Here is a 13,001-nt window from a genome sequence, read left to right as displayed (position 1 = left end):
CTCAGAAACAACCTTTCCAACAATAACCAAAAGCATCCCATTAATTATCTTCTTGTCAAAAATCAATATATACTTCCATCAGCTTTCCACGCATTATTCAAACGAATATTGACAACAACTCATTCATCGTGGCGTCGTCATTCGTCCAATTGGGAAGGGAGGGTGCAGTAGCGATTGGGGCTTTCAACGGATAATGACGATATAATTTGAATTGATTGTTCGTGAAAATTGAAGACGGAAGAAGGAAGAAATTTTGTTGTTTTTGAAATTTAAAAGTTGAAGACAGAAGAAGGAAGAAACTAAATTTAACTAAATTGATCGCTTGAATTTGAAAGTTGATTGGGGGGCTTGATGATTTTGTGAATCTCAGTAATTGACTTTGTAACTGATTGTGTGTGATTTACTCCACAGAATAAAAGAGAATCTGCTACTTCCTTAAATAAATAACTATTCTGTTTTAAATGTATAATAATCTATATGTATCATGGTATAACAAATGTATCAAAATTTTAAAAAATGGGGATAAGATGTAATTAACAAAATAGTTGGGATAAAATGTAATATCACTTAAAGATTCAGAGATTTATGTAAATTTTCTTTCTTTTTATTATAGACATGTTAGTTTTTTTCATTGAATAACATAGATTTATAGTTATAAATTACTTACTAGAAAGTTTGAGGTAGAACTCTCTCAAAACTAAAGAAAAAAACAACAGAAAAAGAGAGAGTTACGGGTCTAAACACGTTGGGGAGCTAGTTTATAACTTATGTACAAAACGTATAGGTTGTATACACTAATACTAAATATAGATACGCTATACATGTAATATACATACATATACATACATTAAGCATAATTAATGCATAGGTTGTATATACTTATACTAAATATACATATACTATACGTATGATATACTGGTTTATAATATAGTTACAAAATATATTGGTTGTATACACTTATACTAAATAAATATACATATATTATATGTATAATATGCATACCGATACAAAATTAATGTATATATTGTGTATATTTAAAGGAAAAATTACCTAACACCACAACTTAGCTTTTCTAATCTACTTAAAGTCCCTATTCTTTGAATTAATTACAAAAATTCCTTATTTACTTCAAATCCTTGAAAAGCATGGATACATCTACACTTTCTCTAAAATTTTAGATAAATTCCTTTTTATCCAATACTCCTTCACTAGCGGCACGCATCAAGGAGAGTGACTTGCACTTAATCCAAACCATCTGAATACCCCCCCCCCCCCACCCCACCCCCCCACTTCATTTAGATCTTCAATTTTAACTTACAAGGTTAAACAACTACTCTCAAATTTACATTAAATTTCTTATTCAAATTTTTGGAGGTTAGTTTCTGAATATAGTTTTTACTTGGAGTTTTTGAGCCAGTACTTTTTTTTTTAGTTTTGAAATTTTCTGCTTAGACAATATTAACCAAATGGCAGATGTTGTTACTTTTGTTTCTAGTGTTTTTTTTTAGATGGAGTCTAATGATTTTGATGAAAAAAGATTAAAACACTGCAATGATCTTGCTATAATGAAGAAGTTGTGTGAGGAGTCAGTTAGGATGTTCTTGGTTATTAGAGGCTTTGTGGATTACTGTGGATTGGGATGGTTGTTGAAATTGAAATTCTTAGATCCTATTCAGTTGACTTAACTATGAGGTTTTGGTACTTCAAAAGGCAAAGCTGTTAAAGATACATCAAGAGATCTCTTAAAAAGATATTATAGTTATGTATCGGTTTAAAAAGACATGAAGATACATTAAAAATGTGGTGAAGATACATTATGTCTGTCAGATCTATAAGCAAGATATATAATAATGTTATGTATCTCTCTCAAGTTCTATCTACAATAATGTATCTCGACACAAAAGTTATATAGTGTAATATATTTTTATTCTTTTTATTCTACTAATACATTTGTGTGTAAAGTTATATATCGATTCTTCATTGATGAATATCCAATCATTTCTAACTTATATATTGTAATATATCTCATTGCAAGGTAGTTGTCCAAGATATAATATATCTCGCTCGATTATATGTTGTCAAAAGAATCGACCTTGAAAAACAAAGAAGAAAGAAACCACTTTTTCTTGCTGAGAAATCTGATCCGTTTTTGAAGTTTGAAATTTAAAGTGATTATGCAATATTGGGGATAATTAGAAGACATTTAAATGAATATAGTGTGACTTGCTCCATAATTGAACAGATTTCTGTTGTTTTCTTATTTATAACACTTAATTTTTACCTTAATATATCGGCTAGATGAATGTATTAGACATTGAGCTATGTATCGAATGAAGCTAATTTTGAGATTATATGTAATTTAATAAAAGTTGAAATAGAAAATAATTAGGTGTTAAAGTGTTGAGATTTATGTAAGTTTTCCATATTTCAATTATTTAAGTAAACTAATTGATTGAACTATGTATATCCATAACTTTTCCTTTGATACTGAGTGGTAACTTTTGAAATTTCAAAAAATTAAAATTCGAAAAATGCTAAAGTGGGTATCAAACCCAAGTAAGCCTACTAAATTAATATTCACTCATACACCCCAAATCAATCAGTGAAACCACTTTACCTCTGTCGCTAGTGATGTTAATATATAAATATCTGTTGCTAGTGATGTTAAGATATAAATATATAATATTTAAAAATTACACAAATCCACAACTTAAGTTTTACTTATTATAAAAAATTTCATCTCTCCAAACATATTATAAAAATCTCATTTTTCTCTAAAAATACATATACATAGCTTTCTAAATATATGTCGGTTTGTTATGTATATGAATCGACTTTGCTATGTATATGTCAGTCTTGTTATACGTATTATGTATATGAATCGACCTTGTTATGTATATGTCGGCCTTGTCATATACAAAGGTTTCTATGCATATGTCGGTTTTATTATGTATATAAATTGGGAGATAGAGTAAAGTAATTAAGGAAGTGGGAGAGAATAAGGTTAATTATGTTATATATATATATTAAAAAGTAGTCTACATACATACATATATGTGTGTACTTAATTTTTCTTTTGGAGGTTACTGGTTGATCCTGACCTCTACGCTAGACCACATTTGTTTGTCTTTCCTTTTATTTAATTTTACATCTAGGTTTAGCTTATGACAACCTTCATATGCAAGAGATTGATATTTTTCTTTTCAAATTCATTTAACATGAGATTAAACACCGCCTATATGAATTTGTTAAAATTGTCGATTTTAAATCCAAATAACAGAGGAGCACCAAGAGCTCACGGTAGGTTGATATAAAACTAATGTAAAAATATTTCAATTTATAATGATTTTTCTTAATTGATAGGTTTCGACATGTTTGAGATTGAGATGTAATTTCATGAATAAGGGAAAGAGGAAAAAAAAAAAAAGGAAAAGATCTTTGGTGCTATTTTTTTCAGTCTCTCTCTCCCTCTTTTTTTATTTTTTTTCTTTTTGCGTGGGTATATAATGTATACTTCAAATGTGGTTATCATACAATGATAAGATTTTTTTTTCTTTTATAATACTAAATCCTTATCAATAAAAGAGAAAAAGGATCCATCTGGACATTTGTTGACCAGAAGTGTATTTTTCTGTTAATCCTACTTTGTTTTCGTGTTAGATTTCCCACTAACTTATGTATCTATCACAACAGGCATAATCCATTTGATAAATCATAAAACATAAATATAAGGAAAAGGAAACTGTGGTTTCTTGCATCATTTTTAGGATTTAATAAAGTTATTAATTACGCGTAAACCATCGAGTTATAGTGGGATAGATAGGGGGAGAAGCTAGAAATCCATGTATGAGTTTGATCGAATCAACAACTTTAGTTTAAATTTCAAATCTTGTATTTATATTGAACAATTTATTACATGTGTATAAAAAGTGGAAATTGAAAATTCAGTTATATATTAACACCTGATATCACTATTTTAATCTTTAAAACTCATATTCAAATTCTGGCTCACCCTTTGATAGAGATTGCATTATGAATATAGTTTTATGTATTATTTGTGTATAAAATATTCTATACTATTAGGTAAACTTGACATGGTATTGCATTTTATTCAATTTTTTGTTTTTCAATTTTTATGTAAGAAATTGGGTAACCAGCAATGGCAGGTCATGTTAAATTACCTCCTCATAGTGTAGAATATGTGTTGGGTGAGCATTTTTTTTTCAAAAACGTTCCACGTAGAGGATGTAATTGACATTAAATAGAATATACTTTGGTCTATATTTAATTTATATGTATATAATGTCCAGATAATTGTTTGCACTTTCAATGTGGCCCTCCTATTCATTCTGACCCAGTAAAATCAAACTCCACTTACAATAATTTATAACTTTTTCTACCTTCAGTTCTATATTTTGTTGATTAGTGATCCTATCTCTATCAAATGATGCCTACCTTTTATGTATATCAGGCTACGCATGAATAAGAATATCTTAATGTCATTTTCTGATATCTACTTTTAACTTAGCAACGTAATGATGTAACATTTATGTTTTGGTATTATTAATTCAAACATGTGTTGATATCATGACAAATGTTTTGCAATTTGTGGTGAGCTAGAATTTTTTTATAGGGTCAGAACTTTTCTGTGGTCATAATGTTTCTATTTTCTAAAAGTAGGAGCATTCAAAGAATTTTTGAATGTGTTTAATGTTTAATTATTAACAGTGAAAACGTTTTACGTATTAATTTAAGGAAAAAGTACTTAAAACTATATTTTAAGTTTTCATTATTATTTAAAATTTCATTCCAATAAATTAATTATAACAAATTCATTTTAACTAATAAAAGTAGGCTATTTGCAGATACATTACATAAATCCTATTATTGCGTCTTCTTCTCCACAAAGCTCGCCCAAATTCTTGGTAAAGTAACTGACAATTTCATCAATTCAACAATTTTAAATTACAAAAGTGTTATTAACTTATGATTCATTACTTCAATATATTCAAGTTTCAACTTCCAATTGCAGCCTTCATTAATTTTTTTCTTCAAATTTATTTGGAGGTTAATTTGTTTTCATAACTTTTTTTTAAGTTTATTAATAGTTGAGAAATTGAAATCAATCTATTATCGATTTTCTATTTTTTTTAATATTTTAAGATTATTAATGGAGCAAGGACCATTCTTTAGTGTTGGTCTTACTCAATTAAATCTTAAAACTCCAATTGAAATTGGTGTTAGATTTGTGTCTGGGCATTTTAAACATTATAATAATTTGAAGAAGAAATTACGGGAGGCTGCTGATAGTAGCAGTAAAAGTCTATTGTTGTATCTACGAAGTGAAAAAGAAAGCAAGTTATAAAAAGAAATCATTTATCAAAGGTAGGCATTACATGTTTCGGTCAGTTCTCTTTCGTACTGATACATACTATTTATGTATCTGAATATAAAAGCAAACATATGTGAATGGTGTGACTGTTACTGGTGCATAGGTCTAATCTAAATCTCTTTCATATACATTATAATTATATATCATAGTAGAAAATTTAACTAATGGTAATATAAACAATCTGATCCATAAGTATAATGTACTAAGACATTGCATGCTTTCTGATACATACTGAAATTGAAATGTGATTTAGTTTTTTTTTTTTTTTAACATCTAATACATTCACTTACTGAGTCAGATACATAGTTCTAAGGTTAGTAAGATATTGCAGGTTTTTTGATACATACTAATATTTATAAGAAATTGAATGTGCTTTGGGTTAGTTTACACCTGATACATGCAACATACTTATTATGATGCATAGATCAATTTTTCAGAGATATATCATTATATCCGATACATACTAAATTTTAAAATTGTTTTGAATTATTTTGCAACTGATATATTCAAAATACGGAGTACAACTGATACATATTTACTGTATTTATAGTTCATTTAAAACTACACGTTGTATCTTATGTATCATCATCAATTATATGTTTTGGATTAGGTACGTCTAAATTTTTCTGACGATTTTTGCTAATTTAGTTTTGTATTTTGTGCAACATTTTGATTTAGAGGATTTGGAGAATTATGATTGGAGAATGTTCATTATGGTGATTCAAATTTGAATTATTGTTATGAAATATAAAGCAAAGAAGAAGAAGAATAGAGAGAGAAGAGAGAGTTATTATTATTTCTCTTGAGAGATTTCTTGATGGGTTTTTTACAGTGAAGGAAACCCCCCTTTATTTATAGGGAAAAACTAACTTTGGGGTCTCTAACTTTTTCATAAATAGATATTCACTATATATGGTAAAGTAGACATTCACTACATATGATAATATATTTATAACACTCTCCCTTGAATGTCTAATTGATAGATAATGTGCCTCGTTAAAATCTTACTATAAAAAATTCAGTGGAAAAAAAACCCTATTAAAGGAAAAATAGTACACATCTCTAACAATATGCATATAGGTTGCCTCATTAAAAACCTTACAAGGAAAACCCAGTGGGATAAAACCTCATAAGGGAAAAAGAGTACAACACGCATTAACTCTCCCTAATGAGAACATCCTTGAGCCTTTGCATCCCGATCTTGTGCACCATCTTCTTGAAAGTTGCAATTGAAGGAGACTAAATGAATAAATCAGCCACATTGTCACTTGAACGAATCTGTTGCACATTAATATCACCATTTTTTTGGGGCTCATATATGTAGAAAATCTTTGATGAAATGTGCTTCATTCTATCTCCTTTCATGAATCCTCCCTTAAGTTGTGCTATGCATGCTGCATTATCTCCATATAAAATTATAGGTACATTGTCATATTTCACACCATATTTTTCTCGAATGAGATGTATCATAGGCCTCAACCATACACATTCTCGGCTTTTTTCATAAATAGCTATTATCTCAGCATGGTTCGATGAAGTAGCTACAATACTTCCTTGTATATCTCCAAGATATGACAGTATCCCCACATGTGAACACATTGCATTCTTGAGACCGAGATTTATGCAGGTCAGATAAGTACCCTACATCAGCATGATCAATAAGATCGAGACTACAATCTTTAGAATAAAATAAGATCATGTGTTTGGTCCTATTTCGATGCCTCCTAGTAGAGCAGAATTATACCTTGGTAACAAATTAATCGAAAAAGGCTACATCCAACCTTATAGTATTTGCAAGATAATTAGTGCATCAATTGTACTAAGATGTGGCACTTCATAACCAATTCAAATTGATATATTTAATATTTCAGCAAATAATCTATTGCTTTAGAAAACTCTTCAAGAGTTTCAATAATATTCAAACCATCAATTTATCCCTTATAAGGATAATGAATAAATTTCTCAGAAACTTTATATGCTTCGGGCATTTTATATCCTTTAGGGATTTTCATATAAATTTTTGTCAAGTGACAACATCAATATGCGTGACATCTTCAAGTGTCTGGACTGTAAATCAAATAAGTGTTATACTTATCAAGATGCATCCTTTCATGTCACTTGATAAATGTTTCTACGTCAGCATGCTTAAATTAACGTAGAATTCAGATCCTCGTAATCTTTTATAATATTGCGCCAATATTGTATCAAAGATATCATTGACGATTTCTCATTCTGTATCGGTTCATAATGCAACATAACATTTTGAGATCTCATCACTTCATTATTTTCAGGTACGTGAATGTCTTATAAGATTTCATGAAGTGTTATGTCATATGCTCTTCAAGAGCACATTGCCTTCTTATTATGATTATTTGCTCCTTATTCTTTATAAGAATTATTTCATTTGAAATCGATCGGTTTACCATGCTTCATATATGCGTAGCTTTGTCCTTTAGGAACACTAAATAGGAGAACTTGTAGCTTAAATATGAGATGTTTTCGACATTTTACTTGAACTATCTTTTGAATGAGGACCTGATGATAATTCCTAACATATTTCATATTTGTTTATAATCTCCCCCTTATATTAGGAAAACTAACATACATCCTCCATCTTCTTTGAGAAATTCATCTTTGAGCATCATGGTATATTCATTAATCGTACACCGCACATTAAAACTATTAGATGGAATAGTTGGTTCCTGACCTTGAACCGATTGAAAGGAAAGAAATAATCATAATTTTTAGTCTAATGCAAACAAGTGTTATTGTATGCAATATGTCATACTTCAGATCAACACATGTGGTTTTGTTCTCATAAGCAATGATTCAACTATTTATCAAAGACATTTAGCTCCAACTTAATTAGCATTATCAAGATGATTGCCTTGATTAAACAATCTGAAAGTTATGCTCTTAATTCAATTTTATTAAGCAAGCAACTTTATGAATGTCAAACTGCAGGTTGACAATAAATGTACATGTGATCATCTTATTGATGCATCTTTTCAAAACATATCATATGATAGGTGAATGTGCCCTTATTCACCTTTTATAATTTTCAGATTTTGAGGGATCAAATCCCAACATTAGTTGATCCAACCAACTTATCATGAGAACAAGTAACATAAACAATTCTTGAAGAATCTTCTATTTCTTCAACATATGTCAATACTCAATATGCACATTTTCGCGATGTAGCAATCGTTCATGTCAATTTATGAATTTTTATATTAGTAAACTCCAAGTTTACCATGACATATGCCTTTTTTTTTCTTTAGTAAATTTCAGATCTACTATTACATAAATAAATTTTTGAATTTACTACTTCAGAAGTAGATTTCAAAATAACTCTTCTCAGTTATTCTGCCTCATTCGGAGGTGAATTGTGATACCATCATAATCAAGTGCACGTTTGTATTGATAAGATTTACTAAATATTATCACATTCATTCCATGAAATGAATTTATGCTTATAACAATCAAAATTCTCATACAGGAATGGAATATAATCGTGCCTTAATCCTATCATTATTTGATAGCTTATAACCTCTTTCAAAATATTGTTAATTCAAGAGCAAATCAAGGTGTGCATACAATGTAGAGAATTTTTCTCTAACATATCTAATAATCATAATAAGCATGTGAAAATATTATTAATTATCATATTTTCCCTTCACGCTTACATTCGTACATTCAACCACTTGTCTTCTTTCAGATATATTATGCATTGCTACCATATTCACTTCAGAGAATGGAGCATATTCAATGAAACATGTCTCATGCTTTTCACAAACATCCATTATTTTGCTTTAGCCATCATAATATCATCAATATGGTATATTGAGATTTAAACTCAATATCTTATCCATATAAAAAGGCATCTTAGGCAATAACTCGATGGGACTTGAACCCAACATCTTATCATCATGGTGCATTGAAACTTTTAACCCAATGTCTTACCCTCTTAATGAGATGAGATTTAAATTCATCATCGTATCTTTTACAATATTGTTCTTCATGAACAAATTTGAAGCATAAGTGGTTTCAAATCAATTATTTTTTTCTCAAATCTAATAATAGTTATATCATTAGTAGCAAAAGATAAATAACATAAGAAATTACTAACCTTGAAATTACCTTTTTGATTTATAATCTCACCTTATTTGGCAGAGTCTCGCACTGATAACGTGTTACGAAATATAAAGCAAAGAAGAAGAAGAATAGAGAGAGAAGAAAAAGTTATTATTATTTCTCTTGAGAGATTTCTTGATGGGTTTTTTACAATAAAGGAAAAACTTCTTTATTTATAGGAGAAAACTAACCTTGGGGTTTCTAACCTTTTCATAAATAGATATTCACTATATATGGTAAAGTAGACATTCACTATATATGGTAATATATTTACAACAATTATGAAGTTGTTACTAATTTTTAGGAATTCAAGAGACATATCCCAATTAAAATCTCATTAATTGCTCTGTCATTTAATTTTTTATCCTTATTTTTTTATGGTCAATTAGTTTGCTAGTTATGTATCTGTTACTTATGTATCACGACATTAACTTATGCATCTGAAGAGATTTAATGTAATTAAGAAAAAAGTTGGGAGAGAGTATAATTAAATAGCAAACTATTGAGGTTTATGTTATTTGCACATTAATTTTAATATCTTTACTTCAATGATGTAGTGGTTGTTAGGATGGTGGAGGCAATTGATGGTAATAACTTATGATTATGGTGCTGGTGGTAATTGATGATTGTGGTGGTCGATAGTAATAGTAATTGTAATGATAGAAATTCTGGTTGACAGTAGTGACTTGTTATGATGGTGGTGATGGTGATGGTAGTCGGCGGTAGCTTGACTAATAGTGATGGCATCGGTAGTCTTGGTTGACATTGTTGTTAGTGCTGATCTTTGTGAATTGTAATATAGTTGTGATAGGGAAGTGATTGGGTGTAATAGCGACCGGTGATAGTGATTGGAAGTGACAGTGATAGTAATTATAAATATGATTAATAGTAGTGGTTGATGGCCAAAGGTGATTGAGAGATATATGATGATGGGTTGTTGTTGACAACTATCATAGTGATGTATAGTGGTAGATAGTGATGATGATTGTTAGAGTGATAGTGAACAGTCATTTTAGCTAAAGACAAATCTACTATTTGAAGTTTATAGGTTTCTATATGAATTTAATTTAACATTGTAATACTAATCGTATTTATAGTCAAATATTTATAACTATTAGTCAATATATTCAAAATATACAGAAGCACCATTGATTTCCTGAACCCATATACAGGAGTCTAGATTTGCCTCTACTCAGCAAAATTTTTTGAATACATTTTAAATAATTTTAAGACATTGTTCAAGATTTATTTAAGTATAAACAACGTAAATCTCACTCGTTTTGGAGCTAATTAATTACTCTTATTTCAATTCTTTTCAATGTTACTAAAAAATTTTATCTAGTCTACATAGATACATCACTTAATTTTACATGAATATATCAACATCATACATGAATATATCACTCAATATTAATAAACGTAATGAAATAATTTTACACAGATAAATCATTGTTTTCTAAATATCTTGCGACTCTGATACATTGCCAACTAATTTGGATCTCATGCATAATGTATTATGAACAAGATTTTTTTGTGTATTAGTAACATTAACATTGGTCTGATACATAACTTTAATCAGAAACATTAGTCAATGTATCAGCAACATGAAAATTCATCAGATATATAAATTTCACAGAATTATCCAAATGAAAGAAATAAACATTTTCGATCAGATCTAGCCAAATCTTAATCTGTATCGTTGAAATTCTACGATTTTAATAAAAAAAGACGATGTTTTATAAGTTTTCAACACGACAGTTGTATGTGCAGGTCCTGACGAGATAGAGATGGTGAGAGAAAAAAAGAAAATGAAGGAGAAGGGGGTCATTTGCAGTTGTGGTGATTTTTCTGACGAAAATTGAAGCAAAGAGGAGTGGTATTTACTGTTGTCTAGTTAGTTTTAATGGAGGTTTATTTTAGAAGGTTGATGTGAAAAATGGAGGAAAAATGTTGTTGGTGGAGAGGCAGTGAGTGTGTTTGGAGAATAGTGAAGGTGGGTGTTCATGGTGGTGGTGGTGTCGACCGAGGAGAGAAATCGTGAGAGGGAAAAGATGGATATTGCACGATATGGGGGGTGGGGGTGGGGGTGGGGGGTGCGGAATGTAATTCCAAACTTTTTAGAGAGAGAAAGTAAAATCAGGAATCTATGTAATTTTTTTAAAAAAGTTGAGATTTTAAGTATTTATAGTAAGTTAAGAATAATATTATATAATTTTTTCCTTTATTTAAACTTATTAAATGGTCAAATTCATAAAAAGATAATTCAAATATACTTGATAGTTTGTAATCTGAATTATTATGTCCATTAGGAAGCGATCATATCAGAACATCTCATGTGTAAAATTATTTATTCCATTTTTGGAATATAAGTTAAATTCTGGTCACATTAGCAAGCATTGAATAACATCCTTATCTATTATCTGGTAATTGGATGGAGGATCAATTAGATAGGATAAAAGGGTAAGAAGGAATTAGAGAGAGTCAAAACTTTAATTTACTAAATTTCTTATTTTAAAATAACGAATTTAAGTGATATTAATTGAATTCTGAATATATATATATATATATATATATATATAATCTATATCTATGATCTATAATATATTAAAAGTGTGAATACCCTTAGAAAAGTGAGTTGAACTTTTTGCCCTTCATTAAAAGTCTCCTCTTTAGACAGAATTGTTTTTTTACTATTTTCCTCAAATTATTATTTAGTTATTATTAATATTAAAAATTTAAAATTATTTAAAATCCTTATATCAGTTAGGAAAGAAAGTTCTAAATCAATCTAAATCTTACCTTATATGTAATTTATTAATAAATTAAATAAATAAAAAATAATATTGATTTGAATTGAAAAAACCAAGAAAAAGAAGGTCCAAAAGTAAAAAAGAGAACAAAAAAGGAAAATATATAATTGGAAAGAAAATTTAATTGAATTGAAAAGGAAAAAGAAAAGAAAACGTGTGGAGGCAAAAAGAAAAAAAAAAGAAGAAGAAGAAAGAAAAAATAAAAATAAAATAAAACATAAAAACAAAAAAGATTTATATTAAATAAATAAAAATTAAATTGACAAAGAAGTAAAGTAAATTAAACCTAAAATTTCTTATAAATTGAGAATTCTTCCTTTCTACAATAATACGTCCATAATATAGTTCTTAAATAGTTTTTTCCTTTATTATCGTTGTTCATAAATTTGATGTGATTTAAGGTATGTTTTCTAAAATTTTTGTTTTTGATATTTACAATCTTGATAATATCTATGATTAAAGAAATAAATTTGCTTGTGATTTGAGGTAAGTTTTTTAAAATTTTAATTAGTATGTTCTTGAAGTTTATAATAATAAATTATCATGTATTCATGATAGACAATTGATAATTGAGAAGTTTTTAGTGAAATATTAATAGTATTTATGATTGAAGAGACAAATTTTCTTGTGATTTGAAGTAAGTTACCTAAAATTTTAGTATATTT

Source organism: Capsicum annuum, chromosome 11 (genome assembly GCF_002878395.1).
Source record: "Capsicum annuum cultivar UCD-10X-F1 chromosome 11, UCD10Xv1.1, whole genome shotgun sequence".
Classification (NCBI taxonomy): Eukaryota; Viridiplantae; Streptophyta; class Magnoliopsida; order Solanales; family Solanaceae; genus Capsicum; species Capsicum annuum.
This window is presented reverse-complemented; position numbering follows the sequence as displayed.